Source organism: Chenopodium quinoa, unplaced genomic scaffold (genome assembly GCF_001683475.1).
Source record: "Chenopodium quinoa cultivar QQ74 unplaced genomic scaffold, ASM168347v1, whole genome shotgun sequence".
Taxonomy (NCBI): Eukaryota; Viridiplantae; Streptophyta; class Magnoliopsida; order Caryophyllales; family Amaranthaceae; genus Chenopodium; species Chenopodium quinoa.
The window spans coordinates 1,751,130-1,771,979 of NW_018743691.1; the positions used below are offsets into that span (position 1 = coordinate 1,751,130).

Here is a 20,850-nt window from a genome sequence, read left to right on the forward strand (position 1 = left end):
TAAAATGCTACTTCTATGTCACATTAACTGCAACAAATGTGTATTATGTGTGAGACGTAAAAAATTTCTTTATTACATAATTGTACTATATATACTTAATAAAAAAACGCTCAAAATAATTTGGAATCAAAAGAGGAAAAATGAACATAACATTAAGTGTTTTTACATTTGTTACAATATTAATCTTATATATGGGTGTGAATGTCTAATGTTACCATCCTTAAGTCACCACGAACTTTTCATTTCATATACTCCGTACTTCATATTAGATATGGTAACATCAGAAAGTAGAAAAGGCAATCTAAGGGCTTAATTGGCTTTCTATTAGTCAATGACAATATGTCAAAGTAGCCGTTAGTTTATTGCAGTAACTTGGGCATGTTCTCATGTACAAATATGGGCGATACCATAAAGAGATGTAGGCAGTAGGTTGTTGCTAATTAAACCCCTAGTTTGTTGTCAGAGCGCCCATTTAGCGTTAATTTAACTAAAATCTTGACAAACATAACTAATCATGCAACAACTTTTTGTGCAAAGCCATCTTCTTTTATTGATAATTTTCCGATATTGCTGAGGATTATACAGCACAGAATGACAAAAATGTCAATGCTTATCATGGTTCATGGTAACATCAGAATGAAAATCAGATTATAAAGAGCATTATCAGCTTCTCAAGAATGAATGTTAAACTAATGAAATGATAGGAGGGCGAAGCTCTTTCAGTTTCTTTAAGCAATCGATTCAATACCCCTCCATGAGTGCCGGGAGCCTGTCTATTTACAGTATTTCTTGAACCAAACTCCAATATTTAGGAAGCTTTCAAAGTCAGATTGTGGTCTGCAATGAAGACAAGGAGGGTCAGGAGTTACTATTGACAAAAAGCATGTACCTTTAGAAGTACATAAACTTAACACAAACTTGTTTTGGGTTCAGTCAGACAGTCACCCAACATTTTTCATAAATGTCACCCCTATTTGCATCTAAAAAACGCTTATAACAAGATTTGAACTCAAAACCAACAAGTCTTAAGTTACAAGTCTTACCATTTTAGCCATTTATTAATTGTGATTTTTTATCCAACAAAATTATAGTTAAAGATAAGTTAATTGGTGTTTATTATACTATTTGTTTCCATTATGTAATGATTGAGTTTGGCAACTAAAAAATGTTTATAGCAAGAATTAAACTCGAAACCAACAAGTACAAACTAGCAACCCGGAGCATCGTCCGGGCCACACACTAGTTTATTAATTTACACCCTTCGTATACAAGATATATGACAGGTTGCTTACTTGTCAATTGCGTGAATATCTTCCGGAAAAACAATTATCTTGACTTTAACTCCTCTTTCCTTCAAGGCCTGTGCATACTGTACTTGTACAAAAAGCAACATGTCATTCTTTTTATGTTTAACATTAGACTTGAGCAAAGGCACGATTAAAGAGCATCCCAGAGCAAAAACAGAAAACAAATCAAGCACAGTTTAAATGTCTTAAATATAGTTTGGGACAAATTGCCAGAACTCAGAAATTTGTACAATTTACAGGAGCAGATTCTCTTCCTGGACAAATCTTATGCCAAAAGTTAATGCCAAATTGCCAAGTTATGTTGCAACTGATGTTCGATCATATTAACAGACAATTCCTTCAATTAACACCCATAATACGTAAAACCATGAGCATTCTGATTCTAACATAGCCACACCTCATAAGAATAGTTGCATAAATATAGGTGCTAAAGAATAATTAAGGCAGTGAACAAAGCATGTTACCTGCAACCCATTGCTGGATGGAACTCGGAGATCCTTAGCACCTATAAGGAATATAGTGGGCGTTTTGACCTGCAAGATAGTTCATACATCAATTCAGGTTTTTTTTTTTTTTTTTTTTTTTTTTTTTTTTTTTTTTTTTTCAAAAAACTGTACAGAATTGATATGTAAAAGCAGTAATTCATAATTTGCAATGTTCACTCCAACATATATTGCAGTTTTACTAAACAGTGGGAATAGATTACCAGTACATGCAAAGCTATAGATTGATCATTTTACTATTGAAATGTAATGGATACATCATATGGAGTACATGCAATGCACTTCATGAAAGGACTTGTGGATTGTCATTTTACAGTCACCATGTTAGCAATGCTTATTAAAAGATCATTTACCTTGTTGACATGCGCAATGGGAGACTTGTCATAAAGGACACTTAAATGTTCCTTTGTGGGTGCACTAGTAAAGTGCGCTATTCCCTCTGTCCCATATGACTCCACAAAAGACCAATCGGGGATATCACTAGTACTGACCGTTGAAGCAAGGTTACATACAGGATTCCTGGCTGCTGCAGCAGCAAACTTTTCAGGAGCCTGCAACAGGTAACACCACACACAAGACAGCACAATGTCATAAATCTGTATTCAGTCACAAGGAAAGCCAGGGGACAAAAAATTCTAATGCCTATAGATTTCATAGAGAAACAATTCAGGGCATCATCCCACTTCCTCTCAGAACATCCTGCCCGCACAGGTCATGATAATTTAGAAGTGGGTTCCAAAGCTTCACCCTTGCAAATAGAGAGGCTCTTAAAAAAAATCTAAGTAGGGAAATAGTGGGGAGGGAGGGGGGTGGGGGGGGGGGGGTTGTGGGGGTGACCAGCACCTGTCCAATGAGATGGGTGGTCAGAAATCCACCATGAGAACCACCCAGAACAGTGATTTTAGAGGGGTCCACTAATTTCAAATCAAAAGCGTAGTCTATTGCTGTGAGCACATCACCAACATCCTGCAACAAACCCGGAATAATAAGGCCAAACACATTACTTACAGCTCAAATATGATAAACACACACTGGATAGTTGCCAGCACCTGACATCCTATTTTCCCGGGAAGAGACTGTAGTGCTTCTTCTCCAAATCCTAACGAGCCTCTGTCATACATCACCAAGAAAGTACAAAAATCAAAAGTCAGCACTTCAGAGTCAGTGGAACCATTAAATATAAGTATAAACTAAAATTTTGCAAAATCTAATGTCTACGGAGCCCAAGAGTTTGTCTAAGTGCCATAGAGATGTTTTACATTACAAACAGTACTTTCAAACTCATATATTATTAGGTTTCCAAGGATGGTATTCAGGCTTCTCCATTCCATCTAAGGATATTGTAATGGAACGAGTCAACGAGGTCAACGGAACTATGGGACCAACTCAGCCACCACTTTTGGTGTATTCCAGGCGCGCAAAATAGGGGAAGCAAGGGTCAAAGGTGGGAAGGAACAATGAGCAACAAGACAAAGCTAATTAAAAAGGAAAGCAAGTCAGCCACTTCAACAATGTCTTTTAATGGTTTTTCCATTCTTAGCTAAGTTAGTCACATGTATTCCTAAAGCTTGAGTATAAGTAATGTAGCCAAGCCATTAGTAAAGGTATCCAGAAATTAGAGAGAAAACACCTTAGAGATTTGTAGCCTAAAGCTACTGTGAGATTCATAACCTCGAGTTATGGTTATCCCTTTGTAATTCGATTCTCGTTCAATTAAATACATCAAGCTTTCAGCCTAAATTCTGTTATTTGTGCTTAATTACAATTCGTAGAAGTTAATCTATTAACAGATATCTCCAGACAAAGCAAAGACTAGCATTCTATAACTTTTTACCTCTACCACAAAACTCGATGATGCAAGCATCGCACTATCATCTATTGCATAAACTATAATATGGTAACTGCTGTAGCTCAATTATATAAATACTTAGATGACTGTACTCATGCCTTACCTATATTTCACAGTTAGTAAGTTATAACCAATTGAAGAGAGAAATGCCAATGACTTAGAGAAGCCTGTTGTTGAGACAGAGTGTGGCCCCCCATGAAGAACTACAATCAATGGGTTACAGGAGTCACTTTTCTCTCTTTTGGCAGACACAAATATGGCATCAATAGGTTTGGAAGCACCTGCAAAAACAGAACCAGAATTTAAATTATTGGGCTACATAACAAGAGCCATGACCAAATCAAGATGTAAAAAAAATGCATAAAACAAGAAAGAAAACTAAGCAAAAGATAAGTTACAATCCCAACAAATCATAGCAGTATCAATTACTTGTCTGCTTCACTTTAAAAAGCGAACTAGGGGCAACTACAGAACTTGGCACTTCCTAAGTGCCTAGCATTTGAATAAGTTGATCAGAAACTGGAAATGTCATCCAAAGCAAATCACTCCCATAATTCTATCATAGTATCAAGGAATAACCACTAGATTATCAACTATCAAGTTTAATGATCAAGCACCATAAACCTAATAGATTTCTGATTGGGCTGTTTGAGAGTAGTAGCTTGATCAAACAACAAAGGAAAATTGGCTACTGAATGAATGAGTCCAACAATTTTGGAGAATAAGTACAATTAATATTTAATCAATAATAAGTTAGCAACAAAGTCTCCCATAAGGAACAGAGCAAACTTTTAACAGCTCAGCACTACTATGCAGCTTCAGCTTTAATTAGTCATATCATTAAGGTATTTCATAGTTCATGCAGTTTCTTAAACTAGAGGGGGAGGGGGGGGGGGAGGATATTATTTCAGCTAAAGATAAAAGGAGTTCTGTACTTGCATATCGAAGCTTTTTATTGAAGAAGCAAGGGCATGTATTCATTTTAGCAAGACATTTAGAAGCTACCTTCAGAAGAGTTCCCTGATTCGTCCCTCACAGGAACCTTCATAATGCTGAACTGAAGGGAAGACAACAAGGATTCGACCTGCAATCACATTTAAATACTCATTAATAGTGCTGTACGCACTTCCCAGTCATGCAAGTGCAGAATTGAATGCATCAAAATAAATAATGAACCTCCTTAGAGCATCTGAAAGCAAGACCAGACACATCTTGCCAACTCCATGAAGCACTTGTTGAAGATTCTTTAAGAAGTGAACCATATTTGATTTCTGGAACCTCTACTGGGCTGCTACAAACTGAAATTACTCTCAAAGCTAAGAATTGGGAAAACAAGTGCATTCACACAACGGAAAAAAGAGAAAGAAAAGTTGAAGAAAGACTAATGGACATACTAGCAATGATATTATCTTCATCAAGGGAGAGAAGATTCCATGAAGATGTAGAATCATGGGGTGTTAAGCGCAATACATTGCCACTGTAAAATGAAAATTATATATTAGGTAATCAATCAGTAGAAAAGAATTAGCAGTGAGACTTGACACATGAAACCTTTTGCTACCTCAGTATATCCACAGAAAGTATAACTTGGGTACTTTCCCATATGGAAGACAAAATGACAGTACGCCCATCAGAGAGCCATGGGTTTGTCAGGAAGCTGGAGCAATATAGCCCAGGGAAGCAACCGTCCCCAGGACACATCACAACCGGAACCTACAATGTGAGAACAAAGCATGAAAACACACTCAGATAAGAGGAACAAGCTCAACATTTTCTTTTTTAATTTAAAGATTAATTATATATTGGAATTTGTTGACTTTGTATACCATTCCGTTGTAAATAGAAGAACATCATAAATACATTGTGATCTTAGAATTATATCAGGCTGATGATATTCTTATGCTCTAATGGAATATTATATCAGCAGTCCATAACATACCATTGTAACTAACACTACCAATCCACCATATATAGTACGAAGTATATAGTTGAATACCCTATAATAGTATGGTACCATGTACAATTGTACATATAATTGGACCCAGATAATTACTTAATCCTAACAGTGGGCTGTAGACTGTGATTTCAAGACTTTTATGGTCTAGGCAAGGTGACTTCAATGAGGCGCACTAAGGCGCAGCCTGAGGTGCACTAAGGCGTAGCCTTAGACGCACCAAGAATTTTTTTCAGAATTTTTTTTTATTGCTTATTATATGCGCCTCACTTCAATGAGGCGCACTGAGGCGCGCCTTAGGTGCAAGGCACTCCGAAACGCCTTGGTGCGTCTTGAGCCTTTTTATACATAGAAGCCAATTAAATAAATATTTTCATGAAATAACCATTTTGTTTCTTAAGTTTCAAAATTATTATTTTATGAAGCATGCACATACAATGCTTTTGTTGCATGCAAATTTCATCATTTTTAGGATTTTGAGTCATAGTTATTATAAGTTTTACTTATTTGTTGACTAATCAAACACACACTACTATTGATACTTCATTATTCTGCAAGTTATGTTTATTAAAAAGTATTTGTTTCTTAATTACTTTTATTATGGTGGTTTAAGGAAGGGTTTTGTTGTTTCATTTAGAACATTATACTTTTTGACATAAGTTTTGGGATATATATGACTAATCCTTATAATTTGGTCATCATCACTTTGTTATTTTTGATAGATGTGATTCGGTCTCAAACAATATGGAATTTCTTGGTTTTTAGTGAAATTGAAGGACCTTTATAGTCATATCCCCCCCCCCCCTAGAAAGGTAAAACTCCTAGGTAAGACAAGGCATCTTAAGACATGATAGCGAAGGGTGGGTAAGGCATAAATGAGATGTAACTAGGAACCAACCAGGTCTATTGGGGCTCTTTGGGAACCTAGGAAACACCTCGAAGCATAATCTTGGAAGGTCCAAAAATGTTCTCTGCACGCCAAATTAAGACACACACTGAGCAGCTTTCGGGACCTAATGCCAAAAGCTCAAGAGATGGTAGGGGATGCATCTCGGGGTCATATAATGTTGTTTGGAAAATCGGAACCATATATGACCAATAGTTAGTCCCATAAAGACCTGTAGTGGCCTTGGGTTAATGAAGGGAGAGGTTTATGCAAACAGCTAAATAGACAATTTAAAAGCAAAATGAACGATTCTGACCACCCAAATGACCTCTCAAAGAGTTGTGGGATACACTGGTAGCACCCTTACCAATTTGTTTTCTGAGTCTAAAAAAGTTGAAAAATGTCCAAAATTAAAGGCTATAATCCACGCTTTTAGACCAATTTCGGAAAATTTTCCCAAAATTGAAGTGAACGTGTGGGGTACCCCCTGAGGTTATATAAGTTGATTTTGAGCCATAACAAGCCAAATAATTAGACCTATAAAGGCCCGAGAATCAATTTGGTTCAATTATGTGGCTATTTCGAAATTATATTGCATTAGTAACAAAGAATACAAGGAGATGTTTCCAATCATCAACTTAGAACCCCAAGTTCATATCAAAGAGTCATGACACTCACCATGAGATTCTTTCACATCACTTGAATGGAAAAGATACAAAAGAGAAAAATGGAAAGCAGTTCATATGAAACAATTCTAAGAATAAATTTATTTGAATAACCATCTCATATGAAATTTAATAATGCATTATAGTAAGCCTCACCACATCAACAACTTTGGAGGATAAATTTAGATTTCCATCAGTGGGCCAATCTATACGATGTAGTGAATTTGTAGCTGAATGTGCTCCTGAGTCAATAGAAGCTTTGGCAGACAAGAAGATAAGGAATTTGCCATCAGGACTGATAAGATAAGAAGAAAAAAAATTCATCACACAAGAGTCTCAAGATTATGGGTAGTCAGCAAAATTTGGTTCTACAAGAGGCTTGCTTGACATTCAAATTAAAACCACCATTGCCCTTACCCTTACCCTTATAAATTACAAAAGCCAGAACATATGTCAAAGTCTTGATCATTAAATTCTTGAATTTTCTCACACAAAGCATTCCATTGAACTTTTGATACACAAATCATACCTGAACATAGGAGAGAATGCACTATTAATTCCCTGAGTCAATATCACCACCCCCGAGTCTTTGTTGCATCTGTAAGACATGAACAAACTACGTCAAATCAAGTGCAGATACATGTACCAGCTCAACTTATGTAATGATTACGGAAGGATAGTCAGGTGTAAGAAATAGGGGGCAGGTTACTGAGAAGATAGAAGGCATCCCACCTATGATCAGCATAATCACCTAATAACTCATTGAATGGACTGCAGGCAGCATACAAAGCACATGGCCTATTATAGCAGTACTTCATGCCAAGTCTTCTTGAATCTGAAGACCACCCAACAAAGATCAATTTTTGTTGTGAGACTTTTGATGATGGAGCCCATACAGCTTGGCCAACGCTCAATGAATTTTTTATCCCTTCAACGGCACGTACCTCACCACTACACAACATTTAAATAACCAACATTTTAGATATACCACATCATGATAAAGAATGCACACTTTTTCCCCCATCTAATTCAGAAGGTGATACAAAACCTGTCAACATTGATGACAAAGAGTGTAGGCCTCCTTTTATTCACATATGTTTCCCCCCATCCTTCTTCCCAATCCCCGAGGGCTTTCCAGCTGTTACAATCCTTAATCACTGGAACTTTCACTCTTGTAACCAAATGTATTGAAGATTGGTTTAGGAGGGGAAGGCTCCTCAGCAACATATGCAAAATTTGTTTCATCAGAATTCCAGGAAACACCTTCAAACCTGGTAGACAAACAATAGGGAAAAAAAAAAAAAAAAAAAGGATATACTAAGACCGAAATTGTAGTAAATGTCATAATCTATGTGTAATGAACTTAGAGGTAGTAATGTGAGGATCAACCATTACCATCCATCAGAGTAGACTGAACCATGAGTAGATTGGGGAATATGAAACTCCTTCTCCAAGGCTGAAGGGCCCCATATTTCAAGTTTGGTGGGAGAGTCATTCTCAGGGTTTCGAACCATAAGAAGCTTTGAACCTGATGGTGAAGGCACCATTAATGCTACCCCTGACAGCTCCAACGGGAAGGGGGACCATTCGAAATTGATGGGCTTGTTTCCATCTTTTCTTATAGAAGCAGATATTAAAGACTTTCTCGACTTATTTGCCAACAGATTCGACTGGTTAATAGAAAACATTGCTTTGGAATCCTTGCCTGCACAAGTTTATAGGATTAAGAACAAGTGAACAACTATACTACAGATAGAAGTATGTTCTGAAACGATTAATAAATAAGCAATTGTCCTGTTAAGACCAAATAATGAAAATTGAAGTTGTACCTGTACTTGATTTGAACACCCAGGCTTTATTAATGCTAGGAATGCTAGTAAATTGTAAAAGCAATTTTGACAGAGAATCATATTCTTCAACCATGGTTGAGTCCAAGCCCAATGGCAACTCCTTTGAAGTTTCAGCTCCAGAAACATCCATTGCTGAGATGATTGACAACTTTTTGCTACAATTGATTATAAACGATAAAATCATAAGACAGGCAACAAAATACACCTTAAACATTTTTCAAATATTGGAAAATTTGAAGGTACAAAATGTAAAAAATGTACAATTGAGGGAGGGTATCTTTACAAGTTCACATCTTGTGCAAATGTGCAAGAAAACAATCAACAGCATCAGTCTAGGCCTTTATTTATTCCTTAATGAGGTTGAAATGTTGAATACCAAGGGCTGTTTGCTTGCTACCCCAGTATTTTACAATCCTCTTGTTCTTTCGTCCCAAATCAAATACTTTAATACTAAAGCAATCTTGGCTAGGGAAATTCCCAATGTACAAGCTAATTATCATTGTTACACTTCATGTTGCACCCTTTTGAAACTACTAGTATAACTATGACAGAAAGTTGTCATCCTTTGAATAAACAATTTGTGAGATAAAAGTTAATTGTGCAATGTATAAACTATATTAAGATAAGTAAAATTAAGAAAAACTAATAATAAAATAGTAAAACCTAAATAAAATGTAAAGCATATAATGCTCCTAAATTTTCTATCACTATTTATTTAGGATGAGTTTTTCCTATATAAACTGTAATTGATATCATTTTCAATATAAGAGAATATAATAAAAGAAAACATATTCTTCGGTATTATTTCATTTTCAAGAATAAATATAAGTAGGTGCGGCAGCTCTACTCGTTTCTCATATAGTTTATAAATATTACTTATTAATCTGATCCAATCACCCATTATACTTCCGCTGTCTCCAACAAATTTGGTATCAGAGCCGGAATAATTATATCATGGCTTCCAGTACATCAACACCATTTTTCTCTTATTCCCAACCGACACTTCCTATCTTTGATGGAGAACATTATGACTATTGGAGTAGTCAAATGCAAACATTCTTTATATCCCAAGATTTATGGGAGCTCGTGGAAGGAGGCTATGAAGACCTTCCAGAAAATCCTAATGAAGCACAACAAAAACTACACAAGGAAAACAAGAAAATAGATGCACTTGCTTTACGATATATTCATGCAGCCGTGAGTAAAACTATATTTCCCTGCTTATATGGATTGAAAAAATCCAAAGAAGCTTGGGATACATTAAAACAAGGATTTCTAGGAAATGAAAAAGTTGTTGCTGTTAGATTACAAAATCTATGGAGAGATTTTGATAACCTGGAAATGCAAAAGACAGAAAATATCCAAGTTTATTTTTCACGAGTCACGGAAATAGTTAATCAAATAAGAAGTCTCGGTGATACATTAGAAGAAAAAAGAGTTGTTCGAAAAGTATTAAGAAGTATGACAGAAAAATATAATTCTGCCACATTTATAATAGAAGAGTCTAAGGACTTGTCAACTCTCACAATGCATGAGTTGATGGGATCTTTGGAATCACATGATCAAAAATTGAAAAGAAATGCAAATACCGATCAACTTGTAGATCAAGCGTTTCAATCCCAACTTAACATATCAAACAAACAATATCAAGGAGAGTCAGAGAAAAGAGGGGGAAACCAAAGAGGACATCAATATGGTAGAGGCCGTGGTACCCAAAATTTTAGCCGTGGCCGAGGACAAAGTAGAGGAAGAGGTCGCGGACAATATCAAAATTATCAACAAAGGTTAAATAATTCTTGTCGTATTTGTGGTAAGTCTAACCATCAAGAATGTTATTTTAAATGTAAGAGATGTCGTAATTCAAATCATTCTCAAAAAGATTGTTGGCATCAAAATGGAAATAATACAAATGAAGCGAACTTCACCGCTAACGCTGAAGGTGAACAATTATTTCTTACGTGCATGGATCCACAAAATAAGTCTAGCAATTTATGGTTTCTCGATAGTGGTTGTAGCAACCACATGACAGGAAATAAGGACATGTTCATCAAGTTAGATATGGGTGTAGCAAATCAAGTCACCTTAGGTGATGGAAAAAAGGCAAACGTCGAAGGACGAGGAGTCATTGCTGTTAATAGCAAAGCAAATAACACAAAATACATACATGATGTTCTTTATGTGCCTAATTTGACACATAATCTCCTAAGTGTTGGGCAACTTGTTCAACGAGGATATTCAACAACTTTTGACAATGGGGAATGCATTGTTACGGACAAAAAATCTGGTACTATATTGGCGAAAGTACAAATGGCTGATAATAAAGTTTTCCCGCTTCATATGCCACAAAAGAAGCTGGCATTGCAAGCAAATGTTATGGATGAATCTTATCTATGGCACTTACGATATGGACACTTGAACCAAAAAGGATTACAATTATTGAAACAAAAAGACATGGTCGTGGGATTACCACACATTGATAGAAATATTCAAGTTTGTGAAGGATGTAAATATGGAAAAATGCATCATCTTCCATTCTCAAAAACTTCATGGAGAGCTAAAGCTCCTCTTGAATTAGTACATGCAGATATATTTGGCCCCACAAGAAATCCTTCTCTACAGAATAAGAGGTATTTTCTATTATTTGTCGATGATTACACTCGTATGATGTGGATATATTTTATTGATCAAAAGTCAAATGCTTTCAATGTATTTCTCCAATTTAAAGCATTAGTTGAAAGACAAAGTGGTTATATGATAAAGACATTGAGAACTGATAGAGGGGGTGAATTTATATATAACCCTTTTATGGAGCATTGTAGAAATGAAGGAATAAAAAAACAATTGACAGTCTCACGAACACCTCAGCACAATGGTGTAGCAGAGAGAAAGAATCGCACAATTGTAGAAATGGCAAGAAGCATGATGGAAGAAAAGACTCTTCCTAAAACATTATGGGCTGAAGCTGTAAATACAGCTATTTACATACTCAACCGTTCACCAACTAAAGCAGTTAGTAACAAGACTCCTTATGAAGCTTGGAATGGTAGAAAACCGGTTGTTAGTCATTTAAAAGTTTTTGGATGTATTGCATATGCCTTAAACAAAGATCAAGGTAAAGACAAGTTCGATCCCAAAGGGAGAAAGTATCTTTTTGTGGGATATAGTGATGAATCAAAAGGCTATCGTCTCTTAGACCCACAAGCTAAGAAGCTAATAGTCTCCAGAGACGTTATATTTGAAGAATCGGCAAAATGGAAATGGGATGATGAAATAGTTCATTTTCCTGTGCAAGAAGAAGCTATAAATTCTCGTAACCCAGCTCCAACAACAATAAATAATGAAGCAAACAGTCCGCATAGATCTCCTAATAATGTGTCAAATACACAAACACAAGAAACCTCATCTTCTCCACTTTTAAATCAACCAGGAAGAATTAGAAAAAGGCCTTCTTATTTGGATGATTACGAGTGCTATTTATCTAAAGCAAATGACACGGAAACATTAGCTTTATTTGCAAGTGAGCCTTCTAGCTATAAAGAAGCATCAAATGACGATGTTTGGATAAAAGCAATGGATGAAGAAATTGCTATGATTGAGAAAAACAAGACATGGGAGCTTGTTGATTACCCTGAAGGTAAAGATATTATTGGTCTAAAATGGGTTTATAAAACAAAACTAGACCAAGACGGAAATATTCAAAAACACAAAGCAAGGCTTGTTGTCAAAGGATATGCTCAAAAATCCGGAGTTGATTTCAATGAAACATTTGCTCCAGTAGCTCGTATTGAAACCATTAGGACAGTGTTAGCCATAGCTGCACAGAAAGAATTATATGTTTATCAGCTTGATGTGAAATCCGCATTTCTGAATGGTGTATTAGAAAAAGAAGTGTATGTGGAGCAACCACAAGGTTATGAAATTCAAGGGCAAGAAGATAAAGTTTATCGTTTGCATAAACCGCTCTATGGGCTTAAGCAAGCGCCAAGAGCTTGGAATAGTAGAATTGACAAATATTTTATGAATAACGGATTCAAAAAGAGTCCAAGTGAACCATCACTTTACATTAAAGAAAACAATGATGGGCATTTTCTCATTGTTTGTCTTTATGTTGATGATCTAATCTACACTGGAAATGATATGAAACTCATTAATGAGTTCAAAGAGTCTATGATGCAAGAATTTGAAATGACAGACCTAGGACTCATGAAATACTTTCTTGGAATTCAAGTTACGCAAACCAAGGGAGAAATTTTCTTTAATCAAGAAAAATATATTGTGGATCTCCTAAAGAAATTTCATATGGAAAATTGCAAACCAGTGAATACTCCTATGGCATTGAATGAAAAATTAAGTCAAGATTATGGAGCTAGTAAGGTCGATGGTAATGTGTACAGAAGTTTGGTAGGTTCTTTACTATACTTAACTCATACAAGACCTGACATAGCTCAAGCAGTGAATATGGTATCAAGATTTATGAATAATCCTAGCAAATTACATTTTGCTGCCGCAAAAAGGATATTACGATATCTTCAAGGTACTAAGAAAGTAGGTCTAAGATACCAGAGTGAAGTTGATAAAGAATTGATTGGTTATACTGACAGTGATTGGGCTGGTTCCATTGATGATCGTAAGAGTACATCAGCCTACATTTTCTGTTTAGGCACTAAGATAATATCATGGAATTCAAAGAAACAACAAACAGTAGCACTTTCTTCTGCAGAAGCAGAATACATGTCTGCTACTGAAGCAGCATGTGAAGCAGTTTGGGTACGAAGAATGTTAAAAGACTTGGGTCTTCAGCAAGAAAGCCCCACAATGATATTTTGTGACAATATGTCTGCTATCGCTATGACAAAGAATCCAGTGTTTCATGCTAGAAGTAAACACATTGAGATTCGACATCATTTTATACGTGAATTAGTCAATGAAGAAGAAATACAGCTCGAGTTAATCTAACACTAATGATCAGCCAGCAGATATGCTTACCAAAGCTATAACAACAGAAAAGTTCGAGAAATTTAAAACATTATTAAACATTGCAAATTAAGAGGGGGAATTTGTGAGATAAAAGTTAATTGTGCAATGTATAAACTATATTAAGATAAGTAAAATTAAGAAAAACTAATAATAAAATAGTAAAACCTAAATAAAATGTAAAGCATATAATGCTCCTAAATTTTCTATCACTATTTATTTAGGATGAGTTTTTCCTATATAAACTGTAATTGATATCATTTTCAATATAAGAGAATATAATAAAAGAAAACATATTCTTCGGTATTATTTCATTTTCAAGAATAAATATAAGTAGGTGCGGCAGCTCTACTCGTTTCTCATATAGTTTATAAATATTACTTATTAATCTGATCCAATCACCCATTATACTTCCGCTGTCTCCAACACAATTAAGAGAAACTCGAGTCATTATATCAGAATAAACAGACCAATTAAAACTAACCTTCTTATATTCATACCCTAACTGAGTGTATCAATGCCTACAATGTTCAATCTATGAACAAACCTAAAACAAACTCGAGTCGAACGAATCAAGCTAAACAGACCGATCATGCTAATATTTAAATTGTCAGTTACCCAGTGCAATTCCTACAATTTTCAGTTGGAAATAATCTCACTTTTCAATCAAAAAAATACATTAGTAATCAAAGTTCCAATTTTCATTTCTATAACAATTATTTCCACCCAAGATCATCTCTTTAATCAGCAACAACCACTCATTCTAATCATTCAAAGTCAATTGTGATTGCTAAGAAAAATGAAACAATTGTCCAATTTAACCAACACAAGAGTTAAAAGAAGCCGAAATTGTGGGCATATATTATCCAATACAAAATAATCAAAATCAGAAAGTTGGACACTTTGATTGTCAAAACAGTTAGCAAAGCACAGATAATATTCATATAAAGGCGCACAATTGAACTAAAAAAAAGTCAAAACAGTAATCAGTAGTTAATTAGTTAAGTGAAGTGGGGTCAACACTGTACTGTGACTAAAGGAAAGAGAAAGCAAAAGAAGTACTTACAAAGAAGAACGAGGAAGAGTGATCGAAGACTGGGAATGAGAAAGGGAAAAGGGTGGAAATAGGGAACCCAATTTCAAATTGAAGCACCCACTTTTGAATTTTTTTTTTTTTGATTGAGGATGCGGAAGCGATATACCTTGTCACATTCGATGCTTCCCATATCACAAGATTCTATTTGTGCTGCACCTCCCTACTTATATGTTACGAGTACAACTTACAACTAAAATGACCGGGGCGTAGAGACACTCCGCAATTAGATTTAGGGCCTGTTCACGGTTACTGAACTGAACTGTGTGATTAAAAAACAATCATCGAACCTTGAACCACTTGTAAATATTCTCCAGCATCTAACCACTAAGCTACCGACGGAGATTCTCAATAATAATGCTAGCTTATTTGTTATATTCTTAAAATGATACGAGGCCTTTTAAACTTTGGGTAAATACCAGTTTCTCTTATTGATTAACAAGAGATGTATGTCAATAGGGTATATTCGTAATTTTAGACAATAAGTTAGGGTTAATATTATAACTTGCCCAAGAAAATAAAGAATTGTAGCAAAAGACTAGATCTTAATGGAGGTATCAACCACTTTTAATGGAGAATGAAGCAGCTTCAATGGTGTAATCGAAGCTCGCGAATATCTTTAATGGATGAGAACGACAACCCTACCCTTTTGGGGTTAACCATGCCCTTATTTTTCTATATTTTCTTAGGGTTTTTGTTTTAATTTGATATGGAGGTGAAACAGTGGTGAAATGATCTGCTTCAATGGAGGTGAGGCGCTGGTTCGCGATCTGCTTCAATGAAGGACGGAGAAAAGCAATGTGATTCACGAAGTAGGCACCCAGATGAAGGGGGAAGTGGAATACAGAGAACTAAAAGTACAGCAAAATAATATTAAAATATTAAAATAAATAATTTTATTTACTAAAGTGTCATTTTGAGAAACAAAGTTGGTAATCAATAAGAGCAACTGAGGCTAGCTCATTAACTTTTGGGTCCTGTGCAATTGCTCACCTACAAATTCTTCTATGGACCCTGGTCCACCTATTCTATATTGACCACTCAATTTTACGCGGCCTACTCTATAATATGCAGCTTCACTTTTTTCTCCTAATCCCGCCATTTTACTTCTCCCTTCTTCTTCTTTTTTTTCATTCTTTACTTCTCTTTCCCTTTTTGATCTGATTCTTTTCTTTTTTTTTTTTGAAAGAAATTTAATCTGATTCTTTTAATTTCTTTCTCTATTATAATTTTTTTTTTACAAATTCTTATTATTTCTCTCCTCTGTTCATTGATTTTTTTTTCCTTAATTTTTTCCATTGATTTGCTGCACTTAACGTGATGGAAATCGTCGAAATTTCCAAAGAGAACAATCAAGGTTAGTTATTCTGAATTCATTGTGATCAATATTGATTTAGTTTTTGTTTTTGAGATGAATTTGTGGATTTAATCCTTGTTGTAAATTTATTTGAATTTCTTGAAGCTAATCCTATCGATTTCAACCGATTATGATCGATTTCAAGCCATTATGATCGATTTATTGATATATTTGATTGTTCTCATTAATTTGATCGTTTTTATTAATTTGTATGAATTTTTATTAATTGATTGTTTCAAAATTAGTTATATGTACCACGTCTATACTTTTGAACATTTGGTAAAAAAAGGAACGATTGCAAATTTTGAACATTTAGTAAAAAAATCTAAACTGAACATCAAAAATTTTGAACATTTAGTAAAAGTATCTGAACAAACGCAATGTACCACGCCTATACTTTTGAACATTTAGTAAAAAAAATCTGAACGATTGCAAATTTTGAACATTTGGTAAAAATAATCCAAACTAAACATCCAAAATTTTAAACATCTATTAGTAAAAATATCGGAAAAAAATTGCAATTTACCATGCCTATACTTTTAACATACATATGGTAAAAAAAAAATCTGAACGATTGCAAATTTTGAACATTTAGTAAAAAAATCCAAACTGAACTTCGAAAATTTTGAACATTTATTAAAAATATATGAACAATCACAATATATCACGCATTTACTTTTGAGCATTTAGTAAAAAAATCTGAACAATTTCAACTTTAGAACTTTTAGTAAAAAGATCTGAACATCGCAAATTTTGAACATTTAGTAAAATATCCGAACAATCGCAATGTACCACTGCACGCCTTGAAATCGTTTGGATTAGCTTCAACAATTCATCTTCATCTCTACTTGTAGAAAAATGTTTGGGTCTCTGTGAAAAATATTTTTTACCTTTCTGCATTGGCTTCTTGCTTTAAATTTCATCCATGGCTATTCTCAAATTTGTAGAGGAGAGAGAAACGAGAGTTTTTCAGCATTTGAAAGAGTAAATGTACATATATAATCTTCTGTTAGTTTTGTGGAGTGCAAAGAAAGAAACGAGAGTTTGGGCCGCTTTATTTGTATTGTATTTATGCCTTGGATTGTATTTGGGTTAGTGGTCCACCTATATATGGACCAGGGTCTACAATAGACCTATTGATTGCTCACCCTGCACACCCTAAGGGTCGGGCCTGCCTTTTTATGGGTCGATATTAAGGTGGAAAAAAACCCAACAAAGCCCACAAAGGTAGTGATGAGTAATTCCGATTCACTACACCCCCCTTTAGCCATTAATACCTACCCCCCCCCCCCCCCTGAAATTTCCGTAAAACCCTTACCCCCACTAACCACACCCCACTAACCGCACTAGTTAGAACTTGCAGTTAATTCTCCATTTCTCTTCAACACCATATTCTCTCTCTTCAAATACTCAAAATCGCTACAATTCAAGGAAAAAAAAATCTTCAAAATTACTGCAAATTGCATCAAAACATCTAAAAATGTCTGACATTCGAGATGAAGTTCGTCAATCGCAACTAAATTCCGAAAAAGAAGAGTAAGAATTTGTTCATTTAAGTAGAATTTTGAATGTAAACCCTAGATTTTATATATATATATATATATTGCGTTTTAATCTTCTAAAACAAACTCTACTATAATTACACTTGTTTTTGTGCAAAATAGACTAAAATCTACTATATTTGGTGGTATTTTTAATTAGTAAAAACGAAACAGAGAAGAACACTTCAAAGGTTCCGTCGGAGAAGACGATTGCTGAACAAATGTTCATTTTCAGTAAATGTTCATTTTCAATTTGATAGATGTTCATTATGATACTAGTATATGATCATTTACATTCTTACCTTACATCTACTAGGGTTCATTCTTGAGAGAATATTACTCTAATTTTGTTTATGATCTTTACATATTAATGAATGTTTACTGGCATTTAAACATATGTTTATTTGAATGTAATTACGTACATTTTCATTCTCATATTGAAAATATCCACATAAATTATAATAATACATGTTTAACTTCATATTAAATTATATGATCATGAGAATCATTTGAATGTTATACTACATACATTTTCGCTCTAATATTGATAGATGCTTATTCGAATTTGATACATAAATGTTCATTTGGATATGTGTATATTATTCACACATATGTTAATGTATGTTCATTCACATGTCTAAAAATGTTCAAAAATAAATTACATATTGCTCATTCATCATAAACCTTTGATGATTCTATTTTAAAATATGATTCTATTTTAAAATATGTTCAAAAATAAATCACATATTGTCACTTACATTATTTGTGATATATATATATGCTCATGTTATTTGTGATAATTTGTTCATTTATATAAAATAGAATGTACATTTTTGTTTTGCCAATTCAACATTTATTAAATTTGTAATATCAATATAATGTTTATGCATATATATTGATTTACAAACACAATATATATTGTAGTTATGTTCTATATAGAGTGAAACACACGTTGCAATAATTTAGAGATGGAAACTATGAGCCTATATTTATAAGGAGATAATGTCATCAGTTATATTGAAAGATAAAAATGAACAACATAGTAATATGTAGGAATCATATTTTGATAAAAGCATGTTGAACCACAAGTAAGTTAATTTGACATATAGCATAATATTCATTTTCATAACAATGAATACACAGATTGACATTGTAATTTGTTTGACTTACAGATACACCAAATCAAGAAGCTGAGAATACAATACATTGCTCAACTGATGCTATTTGGATTAAATAGAAGCTAGAGGCAATAGAAAAGGAGCAAGAAGATTTATGGAAGCTTATATTACTACAAATATTATTCTTTCGGTTATTTGATCATTTATGGATTTCTAAATGATCAAGTACATTAATTTTCATATATTTTTTTAATTCATTAGTACTTGTTATATACATATACATATATATATCAAGAAGTTATAACGAAATACAATAAAATGTTCATTATCAAGAAGTTATATGTTCAATTACGTAACAGTTATAACGAAATACAATAAAATGTTCGTAACCAAAAAGGCAAATGTTCAGTGTCAAAACAAAACATGTTCAGTTACATATCACTTATCAGAAAAAAAAAATTAAGCTGGAACAAATATATGTTGTTTCAATCCAAATTCTTACTTATTATTATATTATTTGTCAACCTATTCGCTACATTAGTGTAAAAAAGAAAAAACGAACAACCTATCATACTTAGAAGAAATATGTTGATTAGCTACCACGTTGAACACTTTGAACATCTCTTGGAACACTTGGAGGAACTTGAAAATTTCTTGGAACACTTGTACATAATTGAACCTTTTTTTCTTGGAACACTTAAAGAAACTTGGACATCACTTGGAGCACTTGAAGGAACTTGGCCTTTTCTTGGAGCACGCACTTGGACAATGCTAAATTCTTTCTTAAAAGCATATTCATTGTACCTGCCATAAATTTCTTATTCAGAATTAAAATATGTAAAAAGTAACTCTGATTTAGTTGCTTCTTCATACAAAATTTCATCACTAGCACCCACTGCATAAGTTTTAAAAATGAACATAATCAATGACATATATGTACAAATACAAAACAGTACATATAAATGATCATTTAGCATTATCAATTTGATCAAAATAATAAAATAAAATAAAGTACTAAATATTTAAAACATAATTAAAACATCTATAACAGAACATTAGTTTGAATCATATTGATCATTTAAAATTATGAAATTGATCAAAATTGTAAAACTACTAAAAAAAACACGAAAACTTATATAAAAAATATAATTAATCACATAAAACAAATCATAATCAGCAATCATTAAACTAAAAACAGCAAACAAACTTGAATCATAAATCATACTAATCGAAATAAGAGACAAAATTTATTAAAATAAAACTTCAGTTCGCTTGAATTATAACACCAAACCAAATTGAACTAAAACAGAGGCTAACTTGATTACAAAAACTTGAAAAATCGAATAAAATCAGCAAATAATTTAAAACAAAACAGCTAACAAAATTGAATCAAACAATTGACCAGCAAGCATTAATCGAAATCAGAGACAAAATTGATCAAATTGAACAACTCCAATCAGAGACAAAATAACTTCACAATCACGATCAAATTCGACAATCGAAGAATGTAGCACTTCATTATCACAATCAACAGCTCCAATCAATGATTCATCCATAAATAAGAGGAAAAAGAGTGATTGAAAGAGAAATAATGTTGAAGAAGAGAGAGAAAATGCAAAAAAAAAAAACGAAAAACAGAAAAATAGGTTTTGAATCATATATATAAATGACTTGAGAGATAAGATAAGGAAAAAAAAAAGCTAGAAAAACATAAACAGGTAAAACGATGTAGTATAATTAGGGGGAGTAGGCA

At 33.7% G+C, this 20,850-nt stretch overlaps 1 pseudogene; it reads right to left on the reverse strand.

Moving 5' to 3' along the window:
• Nucleotides 1–524: 524 nt before the first annotated feature.
• LOC110683727 lies at nt 525–15,518 on the reverse strand (annotated as a pseudogene).
• Between the last annotated feature and the right edge of the window lie 5,332 nt (nt 15,519–20,850).